This window comes from Mobula birostris, chromosome 9 (assembly GCF_030028105.1).
Source record: "Mobula birostris isolate sMobBir1 chromosome 9, sMobBir1.hap1, whole genome shotgun sequence".
In the NCBI taxonomy this organism is placed as follows: Eukaryota; Metazoa; Chordata; class Chondrichthyes; order Myliobatiformes; family Myliobatidae; genus Mobula; species Mobula birostris.
The window spans coordinates 152,664,911-152,679,619 of record NC_092378.1 but is presented as its reverse complement, the minus strand read 5'-3'; the positions used below and the strand labels follow the sequence as shown (position 1 = coordinate 152,679,619).

General features: G+C 42.2%; 1 protein-coding gene across 1 annotated transcript in view; it reads left to right on the top strand.

The window, feature by feature from the left end:
• LOC140203214 (uncharacterized protein C16orf52 homolog B) overlaps positions 1-14,709 on the top strand; it is a 133,479-nt gene that overhangs the window by 113,209 nt on the left and 5,561 nt on the right. The window lies entirely within an intron of this gene.

Below are 14,709 nucleotides of genomic sequence, written 5' to 3'. Positions count from 1 at the left end.
TTGAGTACTCCTGCTCTAGATAGATAGAAGGAAGGATAGATGGATAAAGCTAATTTTCATTGAGCATCTGTACTTAGGCAGATGAAGAGCTACATGATCCGAGATTACAAAATACTGCAAATACTCACCAAGTCAGGAAGTATCTGTGGAGTGGAAAACAGAGTTATCATTTCGGTTTGATGACCTGCCGTTGGAATTGGGAATAGTTAGAAAATGGGCATGATTTCAGTTGAAGATGAAGGGTAAGGTTGTGGAAAACGAAAAGAATGTCTCTAACAAGATGAAGACCAAGAGACTAAATAACACGTGTGATGGTAGTACTGGCTGAGAGAGCATGGTGAAGGCTTATTAACCTGGGGATGTTTCAGCTCAATGGGTTATAATGTGTCTTAACAGAAGATAAGATTGTGTTCTTCAAGATTTTGTGTTAGAAGCCAGTGACACAGACTTAGGAATGAAGTTTGAATTGGGAATTGAAGTTCAGGCACCTTGAAGTCCTTGTGGCCTAATTTTTTATTTAGAGATGCAGTGCGGAACAAGTCCTTCCAGCCCAACAAACCACACTATCCAGCAACCCATCTTTTTAACCTATTAACCAGTATGTCTTTGAAATGTGGGAGAAAACTGAGAGGACATACAAACTCCTTACAGGCGGTGCCAGAACTGAACTCTGAATGCTGCCCCAAGCTGTAACAGCATTGCACTAATCCCAACACTACTGTGGTGCCTTATGGAGGTCCGTGCACACCCACCCTGTGATGTAGAGGAGACCTGCTGGAGTTTAGAAGAATGGGGGTGGGAAGATCTCATTGAAACCTCCCAAGCATTGAAAGGCCCAGATAGAGTGAATGCATAGAGGATGTGTCTTATATAGTGGGGGAGTCTAGGGCAAGAAGGCACAACCTCCGAGTACGAGCATGTCCTTTAGAGCAGGGATGAGGAATTTCTTTAGCCAGAGGGTGGTGAATCTGTGAAATTCATTACCATAGGTGGCTCTGGAGGCCAAGTCATTGGGTATATTTAACACGGAAGTTGATAGTTAATTGATTAGTCAGATCATCAAAAGTTGCGGGGGAAAGTCAGGAGAATGGGGTTGAGAGGGATAATAAATCAGCCATGATTGTATAGTGGAACAGACTAGATGGGCTGTATGGCCTAATTCTGCTCCTATGTCTTATGGTCTTACTGTGCTTTTCAGACCCAGGTTCTCTGATACTAAGCTCAAGGTAGAGAGTTGTGGGAACTTCCCCACCTACAAGTAGCTATCCATTTATTGCAGTTCCATCATCACCTAGACTAAATCCTAGAACTTCCCAGCAACATTGTAGAGTCCTGAACGAAAACCAATTTCTCCCGGGATCAATAAAGTATGACTATGAGGGTCTAAGCCCAAAACGCCAATTATTTAATCTTTTCCATAGATGCTGCCTGACCTGTTGAGTTCCTCCAGGATTATGTGTATTGAATTTCCAGCATCTGCCAAATCTCTTGTGTTTATTGTGGGTTGATCTTCCCCAAGCAATTTAAGGATGAGCTCCTCAATTGTCTTTGACTTGGCATTCAGAAGACACGGGTGAAGGAGTGATCCATCAAGCCTGTCCTTCAGATACACTCCCTGTTCAAGGTCTCTGACTGCATGGTTCAGCATGCATGTGTGGAATAGGTTAAAGAGCACAGAGGCCAACACACACTCTTGTTCCACACTGTTTGAAATGTTGAATAGCCCTGAAGCTTCTCAGTTTAACAGACAAGGCCAGTCATTTTGTTGTGAAAGAGACAAATGAAGTTGACAAATCTGTAATGGCATCCTGCCTTTGACAGTAGCATCCACCGTGCTTTGGTTAGATCTATGAAAATAGTTATGAAAGTTTAAATTTTGTTCTGTGCACTTTTGCTGAGCCTCACGAATATTGGAGACCACGTCAGTGATGCTGCAACCCAAGCGAAAGCTACAGTGTCTCTTTTTATTTGATGGTGACTGTGAATGAAGTCACCAGGAGACACTGAAGCTGGTGATATACAAGTCTTTATTCAGCACCGCAAACGTACTCGAGACACTCTTGGAAGAAGAGGCCTGCCTGATCCAATATTACATAACATTTTTATATGCTAAAGATCAAAGGTAACAGCAGGAAAATTCTATAGTTACAATATATCCATAATGCTTTCTTTGAGTTACATAAATTTTCAAACACCTCCATTTTCACACCCACAGTCCAGACACCCAAAATGAACTTTAATCCTGATAGTCTCTCTTGCTGCATTCATGCATATACAGATATTTCAGGTGATCAACACCAGTCTGCAGCTCCAGGAAGACTCTTGCTGTTGAAATTAATTTTTGCTGTATACCCTAACTCCAGAATACACCCTAACAGCCAGAACCCTGAGCTGCATAAGAGCAATCGTCAACATTGGACACGATTGACGACCATCATCTTCACCAAGGTGGTTCAAGAAGGCAGTTCATCACCAGCAGTATCCAACTATCTTTGGTTAACCTACTAAAGATTGAGTGGTGCGGTGGCGTAGTGTTTAGCGCTAGCAATTGGTTCAATTCTGCCTCTGTAAGGAATTTGTACATTCTCCCCATGATCACATGGGTTTCCACTGGCTACTCGGGTTTCCTCCCACATTCCAAAGGCATTCCAATTGATAGGTTAATCAATCACATGGGTGTATTTCAGGGAGATGAACTTCAAGGAGGTATATGGTGACATATCTGTATTTCAATAATAAATTTACTTTAAACTTTCAAATTTTGAATTGGGTCGACTGGAAGAACCTATTACTGTGCTGTATCTCTAAATAAAAACTCATCTTCAGAGTGTTCCTATATTAAAGTTGGTGCATAATATGGTTGTTGATCTTTGGCTGAGTATATTTAAGGAGTGGTGCTGAGGGTGATTGGACGAAGCAGAATACAGGGTGATGTACCTGTTTCCAAGCCTTTGAAGTTTGGCATCTCCCCTTTCCAAGGTTTGGCCAGATCATCTGTAACTGAAACTCAGCTTTGTTTTGTGCCCTTGTTTACTTTCACATTCAGGCCCTTGGCTGGTGCAATTCAAGTTCCACGAGAGAACTCGATATGACAGAAAGGATCTGGCTGCAAGCCCTCATAGATGAAAAGGAGCTTTGTCTCACTATCACAAGACCTTGCTGCCTTGAGATGTGATACTCTGATTCTGTGTGCTCCTTCCAGGTGCTCTGGGACTCTGCTAGGCTGTGGGGGCTGTCAGTGGATCTTGAAACAAATGTCAGAAGCAAGACTAGCACCCTACCCCCTAGTCGCTGACTTCAACCTATTTTAACTTTGATCAAAAGACATTTTTCAGGACCTGTTTCTCCACCCATTCATACTTCGTCATACTGATGACTGCAGCACCCTCCGGTTATTAGAAGGATCATATAAATGGCTGACTCTTCCTCATTTTAAGGCCATAAGACATACTAGGAGCAGAATTAGGTCATTTGGCCCACAGATCTGCTATCCCATTTAATCATGGTTGAATTATTATCCCTCTCAACCCCCATTCTTCTGCCTTCCTCTCTTCCTCCTAAAAGCTCTAATTCTTTCTGCCTTATCTGACAGCAGGAGACTGATGGGATGAGCTGGAATATAAGTGAAACAAAGCCATTTAGAGCACAGAAGCAGACCTTTTAGCCCATCTATCTGTGACCCACACGTGGATCATACCCCTTTCATCCATACAGTTATCCAAACTTCTCTTAAGTGTTGAAACCGAACACGCATCTACCACTTCTGGCAGCTCAATCCACACTTCTGCTTCCACCTGAATGAAGAAGTTCCCCTTCAGCTTCCGCTTAATTATTTCACCTTTCACCCTTAACCCATGAGCTCTAGTTCTAGCCTTTGACCAGCACTAACTGGCACCCTGAGTTCAGACTCTTATTTGGTTACCTGCTTGGATTGAACCTTTGATGATTTGGAGCTGTGGCATTCTGTCCTTCACCCAGACTGTTAGCCGCTGCCTCACCTTGCACTAGTTACCAACTCTATCACAACCTTGATGCCTTTCACTCCCGGTTCAACTCCCACTGCTGTCTCCCTGTAACCGTGTGGGTTTCCTCCAGGGGCCAGTTTTAGTATGGGTATAAGTTGTGGGCATGCCATCTTGGTGCCATAAGTGTGGTGGCACTCGCAGGCTGTTCCCAGCACATCCTTGAATTGTGTTGGTCGTTGTCACAAACAATGCATTTCACTGTAAGTTTTGATGTACATATGACAAATAAAGCTAATCTTTAAAATCCTTAACGACTGGAGGAACTCTGTGAGTCAGGCAGTAGCTGTAGACACAGACAGATGGTCAACATTTTCATTTTGTGTCAAGACCCCACCTCGGGGGCTGAGAGCTTGGGGTGTGGGGAATAGCCAGCATGGAGGGGTGGAACCAAGTTTGGGGGGGGGGGAATGATGTTGTGCAGATGGAGTCAGGAGGTACGAAGTACAAAGTAAATTTAATATCAAAGTACATATGTCACCTAAGATTTGCTTTCTTATGGGCATACATGGTAAATAAAAGAAACACAATTAACTCAATGAAAGACCAACAGAATGGACATATAATGTGCAAAAAAACTGCAAATACAAAATGAAAAACAATAATAAATAAATCAGCAATAAGTATTGAGAACATGAGAGGAAGAGTCCTCAAAAGTAAGTCTATAGGTTGTGGGAACAGTTCAAGTGAAGCTGAGTGGAGTTATCCTGTCTGGTTCTGGAGCTTGATGGTCGAGGGGTAATAACTGTTCCTGAACCTGGTAGTGTGGATCCTGAGATTCCTGTATCACCTTCCTGATGGCAGTAACAAGAACAGAGCATGGCCTGGATGGTGGGGGTCCTTGATGATGGGAGATAGAAACATAGAAAACCTACAGCACAATACAAGCCCTTCGGCCCACAGAGTTGTGCCGAACATGTCCCTACCTTAGAAATTACTAGGCTCACCCATAGCCCTCTATTTTTCTAAGCTCCATGTACCTATCCAAAAGACTCCTAAAAGACCCTATCGTATCCGCCTCCACCACCGTTGCCGGCAGCCCATTCCATGCACTCACCACTCTCTGCATAAAAAAAACTTACTCCTGACATCTCCTCTGTACCTACTCCCCAGCACCTTAAACCTGTGTCCTCTTGTGACAGCCTTTTCAGCACAGGGACGAAGTCTCTGACTGTCCACATGATCAATGCCTCTCATCATCTTGTACACCTCTACCAGGTCACTTCTCATCCTCCATCGCTTCGAGGAGAAAAGGCTGAGTTCACTCAACCTGTTCTCATAAGGCATACTCCCCAATCCAGGCAACATCCTTGTAAATCTCCTCTGCACCCTTTCTGTGCTTTCCACATCCTTCCTGTAGTGAGGTGACCAGAACTGAGAACAGTACTCCAAGTGGGGTCTGACCAGGGTCCTATATAGCTGCAACATTACCTCTCGGCTCCTAAACTCAATTCCAGGATTCAATCCAGATGGTGAGTGACAGACAGATGAAGAGGGAAAAGGGCAGGTGGGAGAGCGCGGAGTGAACGTAGGGACAGAGACTGGTAGATGGTAAATAGAATTGGGGCTATGGGTGCAGAATCTATTATCTGTGGAAGGTGTGAAGTGGAAGTGGATGAGTGAGGGATGACGGACAGGTGGAATCAGTTGTAGGAGGGGGTAATGAAACTACGATGGGGCACACACTAGAAAGAAAAGGAAAGAAGCATGGCAGCGTGGGGTCACTTGGAAAATTCATGTTCATACTATTGGGTTGTCGACAGAATACAAAGTGCCACTCTTATAGCTTGGCTTTGGCAGGAGATCACCTACAACCTCTCGCCTACCTCTCCCTCTCATTGCTTCCTACTGGTTGTCTCCCATTACACTCACAGTGTCCCTTTCTCTTCCCCAGTTTCAAGGTCAAGTATATTGTCATTCAACTGCACACATGTATACATTTAAACAAAACATCATTCCTCTGGGACTATGGTGTAAAATTCAGTACATATATCACATACAGCATATAGAATAATATTAACGGATTAAAAACTCTGTCGATGTAGTGCCTAAGCAACATATAGTTAACTATGCAACAGTATAATACTACTGCCATTGTCATATATAAATGTGTACTGGGTGTTGGTAGGGTGTTCAGGAGTCTCTCAGCCTAGGGGAGGAACCTGTTACCCAGCCTACAGTGCTTATTCTTATATTGTGGTACCTTCTGCCTGACGGTAGAGGTCAAAGAGATTGTGGGATGGATGGGAGGCGTCCTTAACGCTGCTGAGGGCTCTGATTGCAGTGCTTCGTTCACAAAATGCTAGACTTCTGCAGGACTTGAAGAAGGGTCTCAGTAGAATCTCGTGTTTGTGATTTGCAGCCCTTGATTCCCCTGACATGACTGATTCACATCCCAGAGCATTGACCATCTATTTACTAGACAATTGGTGCCTGACCCCTCCAGCAGTTTGGTTTTTGCTCCAGATTCTGGCATTTGCAGTTCCTTGTTCCTCTGTAAATTGGCATTTACTGGATTAGCTTCTAAAACAAAACCTGACTGCAATGTTGTTTGGTCATTGTAATTTTTCCTGTGATTAGGCTAGGTTTAAATAGGTGGGTTGCTGGGTAGCGCAGCTCAAAGGGCTGGAAGGGCCTTTTCTGTGCTGTATCAATAAATAAATAGAAATAAATAACTCAGCTGGTCAAGCAGCATCTGTAGAGAGGAAGAAACAGTTAATGTTTTGAGCCAAGGCCCTTCATCCGTTTAATAATTGAAACAATTATTGTCTCGATGATTAGCCTGAAGTGTAAATTGTCCATCTCTGCACATCCAGGAAGACTTTGCTAAGCATCTGCAGTACTTTTTTTTTAAATTTCAGATTTCCAGCATCTGTAGCACTTTGCCATATTTCATTTAGAATCGAAGATTTTCATTGTAAAATCCCAGAAGAATTTACGTGGGTTTAGTAACAATGATTCCTTTAGCCTAACTTGGCTGTGGTTTCCACTGCAGTCTTTGGAACTAACTTTGGTCTAAATAGGTGCTTTGTGTCGATGCGTGCTACAGCCTCCACTTCCTCTGTATGTGGGGAGGGAGGATAGTTAACAGGATCAAGGAGATACAACACTGGACAGAACAAAAAATGCATTTATTATCCAAAAGCAAAACAGAGCAGATGCTGGCAATTGGAAATAAACACAGGAAAATGTGGAAAGTACTTGACATGTTAGGCAGAAGTTGGGGAGAAATAAGCCAGCACGGTAGTGTAGCAGTTAAACAGAGAACATAGAACAATATAGGCCCTTCAGCTCACAATCTTATAACCTACTCCAAGATCAATTAACACTTCCCACCTACATAACTCTCCATTTTTCTATCATCCATGTGCCTATCCGAGAGTCTCTTATACCTCCCTAATAAATCTGCCTCTATAACCACCCCTAGTAGCACATTCCACGCAACCACCATTCAAACTAACATCAGACACTACCCCCCCCATACTTCCATCCAATCACCTTAAAATTATGCCTGCTCCTATTAGGGCAACGTTTCAATTTGTAGATCAATTCCCAATTCCTGCTGCTTTCTGTTAGGGGTTTGTATGTACCTCCTGTGACAGTGTGAGTTCTCTCCGGCTGCTCCACTTTTCTCCTACATTTCAAAGACATATGGGTTAGGATTAGTAAGTTGTGTTCATGCTATGTTGCTGCCAGAAGCATAGTGACACTCATGGGCTGACCCCCAGCCACACCTTTGGACTATGTTGGTCGTTAACGCATTGTGTATTGATGTACATGTGACTGATAAACTAATTTTGAACATTTCAAGTTATTGACTTTAACTGGGAAATATGAAAATGTATGCAGTATTAAGGGAGGGCAGCCAGTTCTATCAGCATCTGAAAGAAAAGAACCATTACCATTAAACTGTCCCTCTGAGCTTAGAGCACTCTCTACTTGCCACAGTTATCATCAAACCTGCTGACAAGGCCATGCTGCTGTGGTTTGACAAACTGGCCAATACCTTGCAGTGGTTAAACAGCAGCTCTCTGATACCTCAAATCTCCCTCTGGACCACATTCTACCATCAGGCCATTAGCTCTCAAAGAGACAACAGTCATTTGCCTCTGGAGGTTTTCAGCGTTCAGATTCTACCCTCCAAGCATCCAGGGTCAGCATACGGATTCCACCCTCCAAGCATCTAAGGCCATCTATAAATTTACTGAGGATAGAGTTGTTGCTAGAATCTCAGGTGGTGAAGAGAGGGTGTACGGGAGTGAGATATGCCAACTAGTTGAGTGGTGCCGCAGCAACAACCTGGCACTCAACATCAGTAAGATGAAATAGCTGATTGTGGACTTCAGGAAGAATAAGACGGAGGAACAGGTACCAATCCTCATAGAGGGATCAGAAGTGGAGAGAGTGAGCAATTTCAAGTTCTTGGGTGTTAAGATCTCTGAGGATCTAACCTCGTCCCAACATACCGATGTAGTTATAAATAAGGCAAGACAGCGGCTATACTTTATTAGGAGTTTGAAGAGATTTGGCACTGCACAGAACCGAAAAAAGCTGCAGAAGGTTGTAAATCTAGTCAGGTCCATCTTGGGTACTAGCCTACAAAAGTACCCAGGACATCTTCAAGGAGCGTTGTCTCAGAAAGGCAGCATCCATTATTAAGGACCTCCAGCACCCAGGGCATGCCTTTTTAGAAACGTAGAAAACCTACAGCACCATACAGGCCCTTCGGCCCACAACGCTGTGCCAAACATATCCTTACCTTAGAAATTATCAAGGGTTACCCATAGCTCTCTATTTTTCTAAGATTCATGTACCTATCCAGGAGTCTCTTAAAAGACCTTATCGTATCCGCCTCCACTACGGTTGCTGGCAGCCCATTCCACGCACTCACCACTCTTTTCATTAAAAAAAACTTACTCCTGACATCTCCTCTGTACCTACTTCCAAGTACCTTAAAACTGTGCCCTCTCGTGCTAGCCATTTCAGCCCTGGGTAAAGCCTCTGACTATCCACACGATCAATGCCTCTCATCATCTTGTACACCTTTTCTCACTGTTACCATCAGGTAGGAGGTACAGAAGTCTGAAGGCACACACTCAGCGATTCAGGAACAGCTTTTTCCCCTCTGCCATCCGATTCCTAAATGGATATTGAATTTTTGGACACTACCTCACTTTTTTTTTAATATACAGTATTTCTGTTTTTGCACGTTTTTTTAAAAAGTCTATTCAATATACGTAATTGATTTACTTTTTTATTTATTATTATTTTATTTATCTTTTCTCTGCTTGATTATGTATTGCATTGAACTGCTGCTGTTAAGTTAACAAATTTCACGTCATGTGCCGGTGATGATAAACCTAATTCTGATTCTGATTCTTTCAATTTTACAAGGTCCATCTTCAATGCTTGCTTTCACCGTAAGACTCTGGAGTTGATCAGTATCCCCTTAAAGCCTGTTCCACTATTCATTGAAATCTTTAGCTCAATGCCACTTCCTTCCTCTTTTCTCATAACCCCAATTCCCCTTTGGTTTTAATATGTTAATCTGCATCTCTGCCTATACAGGAACAGAGAATTCCAAGCATTCAGGGCTATATGAGGAGCATTTCCCTGTATCTCCATCTAGAATGTGTGAGCTTTTGAAACTATCCATAAGAGATAGGAGCAGAATTATGCCGTTCATCCCATTGAGTCTGCTCTGTCATTCCATCACGGACGATTTACTATCCCACTCAACCCCATTCTTCTACCTTCTCCCTGTAACCTTCAATGCCATGACTAATCACGAATCTATCAACCTCCACTTTAAATATACCCAATGACTTGGCCTCCACAGCCGTGTGTGGCAATGAATTCCACAGATTCACCATTCTGGCTAAAGAAGTTCCTCCTAATCTCTGTTCTAACGGGGCATCCTTCTGTTCTGAGGCTGTGCCCTATGGTCCTAGACTCTCCCATTATTGGAAGCATATCTGCGTCCCCTTTACCTACGCCTTTCAATATTGGATAGGTTTCAGTGAGATTCTCCCCACCCCCATTCATTTAAACTGCAGCTAGTACAGGCTCAGATATATTAACCCTTTCATTCCAGGGTTCATTGTCGTAAATATCCTCTGGACCCTTTCCAATGCCAGCACATATCTTTTCAGATGAGGGACCCAAAACTGCTTACAATACTCCAGATGCAGTCTGACCAATGCGCTATAAAGCCTCAACATTACATCCTTGCTTTAATATTCTAGTCCCCTCAAAACAAATGCTAACATTGCATTTGCCTTCCTCACCATTGACTCAACCTGCAAGTTAATCTTTACCAAATCCTGCACGAGGACTCTCTAGTCCCTTTACACCTCTGATTTCTGAATTCACTCCCCATTTAGAAATAAGTCTATGCTTTTATTCTTTGTACCAAAGTGCATGACTTTACCCTTCCCTATACTGTATTCCATCTGCCACTTTACCGTTTCTCCTAATTTCAGTTCTTCTGTCGACCTCCCACTTCCTCAGCATTACTTGCCCTGCTGCCTATCTTTGTATCATCCGTAATCTTAAAACCTGTTTTAGTTTCTACCTTTTTCAAGTTCTGAAATGTTGTTTTCCACAGATATAGTTTGATTCTATCCATACCCCTCATTATTTTCTAGTTTTATTGTTTTCTTTTTGCTTTGCCTTTTATTCTAATGTGCAACTGACTGAGAGACCTAATGTATACTTTTCGGATTTCTCCAACACATGTTTTTTAGTTTTCAAGGCTTCATTCCCTGCATGTAACATCAGAGTCTGATAGTTTTAAAAGTAATCGTGTTCCCGTAGCTGTTGTCCATAGTCCAGTAACAGTGTTTTCTCCAAAGTCTGTGGAATCTTAAATTCCTGATTTGCAATACCAGAACTTGGGAATTCTTTTGATGTCAAGTCACAGCAAAGCCAGTAAACTTCCTTCAGAATACTGAGTGTACACTTTAAAGAGGGCAGTGTTAATGTCACTGATGGTACATCACAATGTGTCTGTTATGTCAGTCAATTGATTATCAAAGTACTTGTATATCAGCTTGTATGCATTCACAGGAAAATAAAGAAATACAGCACAATTTACAAAAAAACTATACATAAAAGGTTGATAATCAGTTTGCAAAAGAAAACAATTGGTACAAATAATAAAAAATAAAACTGAGAACATAATTTGTAGAATTCTTGAAAATGAGTCTGTAGGGGGTAGAGTCAGTTCAACATTGAGATGTGAAGTTGTCTGTGACTGATGGTTGAGGGGTAATAACTGTTCCTGAACCTGGTAGTGTGAGCATGGTAGTAGCAAGAAGAGGTCATGGTCTGGATGGTGAGGGTCTTTGATGGATTCTGCTTTCTTGTGGCAGCGCTCCATTTAAATGTGCTCACTGTCGAGGGCTTTGCCGATGGACAGGGCTGTATCCACCATTTTGATTCCTTTTCCATTTCTGGGCATCGATGATTCCATACTAGGCTGTGATGCAACCAGTCAGGATACTCTGCATTGTGCATCTAAAGAAGTTTATCAGGGTTTTAGATGACTTGCTGATATGTGTGGAAAATGTGGTGTTTGGTATGGTGCAGACAGCTGGTTCAGCAGGTCCCGGGCAGGGGAGGGTGGGATGATGGAGTGTGAAAGCTACCAAGACTTCTGTCACCTGTAGTACCCTGGAGGATTTGAGACCCAACACTAGCATTTTCAGGGGTTTCTATAATGATGGGACAGTAAGTGTGTAAGAGAAATAAAAAAAGAGAATGTTGCATACTAAATTAGGAGGTGTAGAGATAGGGTAAATGCACGCAGGATTTTCAGATTCATGTGAATTGCGTTAACAACCAACACTCCCAATGATGTGCTGAGGGCAGCCCACAAGTGTCGGCACACATTCCAGCACCAACATAGCATGTGATTTAACCCTCATCTAATCACAGGACAATTAACCTAATTGGCCCTAATATATCTATTTCTACCAACATCCCTGGCGGCAAGTTCCATGCACCCACCATTCTCTGTGTAAAAAGAAAACCTATCTCTGACATCTCCACCATGCTTTTCTCCAATTAACTTTAAGTTATATTAGCCAATTTCACCTTTGGACAAGGTCTCTGGCTGTCCACTCGATCACTCGATCTCTGCCTTATAAGCTTGTACTCCTCTGTCAAGTCACCTCTTATTTTCCTTTGCTGTAAAGAGAAAAGCCCTATCTCACTCAACTTATTCTCATAAGACATGCTCTTTAATCCAGGCAGCATCCTGGTAAATCGCCTCTGTACCCAAATCTAAAGCCTCCACATCCTTCCTGTAAAGAGGCAACCAGAACTGAATAAAATATTCCAAGTGTGGTCTGACCAGAGTTATATAGAACTGTATCATTAACTTGTGGAGGTAACTTGTTCTAAAAACTGTTAGCACTTCTTGGCCTAAAGTAGTAATCATTGACCTAAAATCTTTCTTTAGCTACTGGTGCTGCCCAGGCAGGTGAGTATTTCCAGCCTTGTACGTTTTTGTCCAGAGTTCCAGCATCGGCTGTTTGCTTCAGTACCAGATCAGATGTATCTTGGCACAATGGGCTTGTATAAATAAGGCAACATCTGTGGGCCATGTGTGTTCCCTTTAAACACAAACAAAGCTGACTTCAAATGCACCATGCATCACTTCAAATTGGGTTGAGCAGAATTTGCTGTGCAGAGTTTTTAAAAAAATGCAGCCTTTGTATAACTTTGGACTGTAAAATGGGATCATGTGTAACAGCTGTGCTGGGACCCAGAATGGTTCTGATTTGATCCTCCTCATTCACTTATCACAATACAATGTCACGCCTGTACATCTCTTCTTAATGAATCAATCTTAATTATGTGGGAGATGGAAAATTTTCCATTCAGATCTTGTTGGCTTAAATCCTAACCACAATGAAATCTTTGGGCACTTTTGCAGGCATCGTGTTTAACCTGTGGTGTGCCTTCACCAAAAGTGCAATTTGGTCGTGCAAACTCTTGGCAAGTCAGGCAGCATCTGTGGAAAGTGGAACAGCTAGTATTTAAAAATGCTTTGTTAGGACTGAGTGCTCAGATGGAGGAGGCACTGGCAAAGGTGGATGGGTGGAAAGATTAGGACGAAACCAAATAGCTGATTATGGACTACAGAAGAAAGAAGCCAAAGGTCCATGAGCCAGTCCCCAATTGGAGGATCACAGGTGAAGAGGATCAGTAACTTTCAATTCCTTGGTGTCATATCAGAGGATCTGTCCTGGGTCCAGCACATTAGTGTCCTCACAAGAAAGGCACGACAGTGCCCCTACTTTCTTAGAAAGTTTGCATAGATTTGGTATATCACCAAAAACTTTGGCAAACTTGTATAGATGCACAGTTGAGAGTATCCTAACTGGTTGCAATATGGCCTGATACGGAAACACCAATGCCCAGAAATGGAAAAGACTACACAAAATGGTGAATACAGCCTGGTCGTTCGCAAGCAAAGCCCTCCCCACTATTGAATACATTTACATGGAGTGCTGCCACAAGAAAGCAGCATCCTTCATCAAGAAGTTCCACCATCCAGGCCATGTTCTCTTCTTGCTACTACCATCTGGCAGGAGGTACAGTAGCCTTGGGTCCCACACCACCAGATTCAGGAACAGTTTTTACTCTACAACCTTCGTGCTCCTGAATAAGTGTGAGTAACTTCACTCACCTAAACTCTGAACGGGTTCCACAACCTACAGGCTCACTTTCAATGTCTCTTTATGTCATGTGTTCTCAGTATTGTTTATTATTTGCACACTTCTTATGCACATTGGTTGTTTATTTTCATAATTTCTGTTGTTTTTTTTCTGTAAATGCTTGCAAGAAAATGAATCTCAAGGTAGTATATGGTGATATATATTCTTTGATAATTACTTTGGATGGAAAAGAGAGCAGAAGGTAGGAGAACAAGATGGACAGAGCATGGAAAGGTTACTTTCCATGCTCTTTCACGTTACTTTCAATTACTTGCATTCTATAATTCAGAATAGTTTCCAACCTGAAACTTCAAAATCTGCTTCTCTCTCCACAGAAGATGTGTTTACAGCATTTTCTGATTTTATTTCAGATTTCAAGCATCTACATTTTTTTTATATTTCCATTTACTTGTGAAAACATCATGTTGGGTTATAATAAGCCAATCTGATTTTTTAAATCCAATTTTTTTAAAAACGTGATTAAATACAACCTGGTTAAATTTGGCTCAGTAGAGTTCTGGGGAATAATGCGCATCTTCGTAGAGACTGGACACATTCTTGGCATTTGCACAAACATTCAGGCACCATTGTGCAGAATTTCCAGGTGCACAATGTTTTTGTCAAGATAGAGCCTGGCTCCAAAGTTCAAAGTAAATCTATTAACAAAGCACATATACGTCACCATGTACACGTACATCCCTGAGATTCATTTTCTTGCGGCCAATCACAGTAAATACAAAGAAACACAATGGAATCAATGAAAAAAAACTCAGAAAGACTGACAAACACCCAATGTGCAAAAGGCAACTAACTGCAAATACAAAAAGGAAGAAGAACACAAACTACTACTACATCGACTCAGGCCTAGGGGGGCCGGTGTCGGGCAAAGCACAAAATAATAATAATAAGCAATAAATATCAAGGACATGAGTTAAAAAGTCCTTGAAAGTGAGTCCATAGGT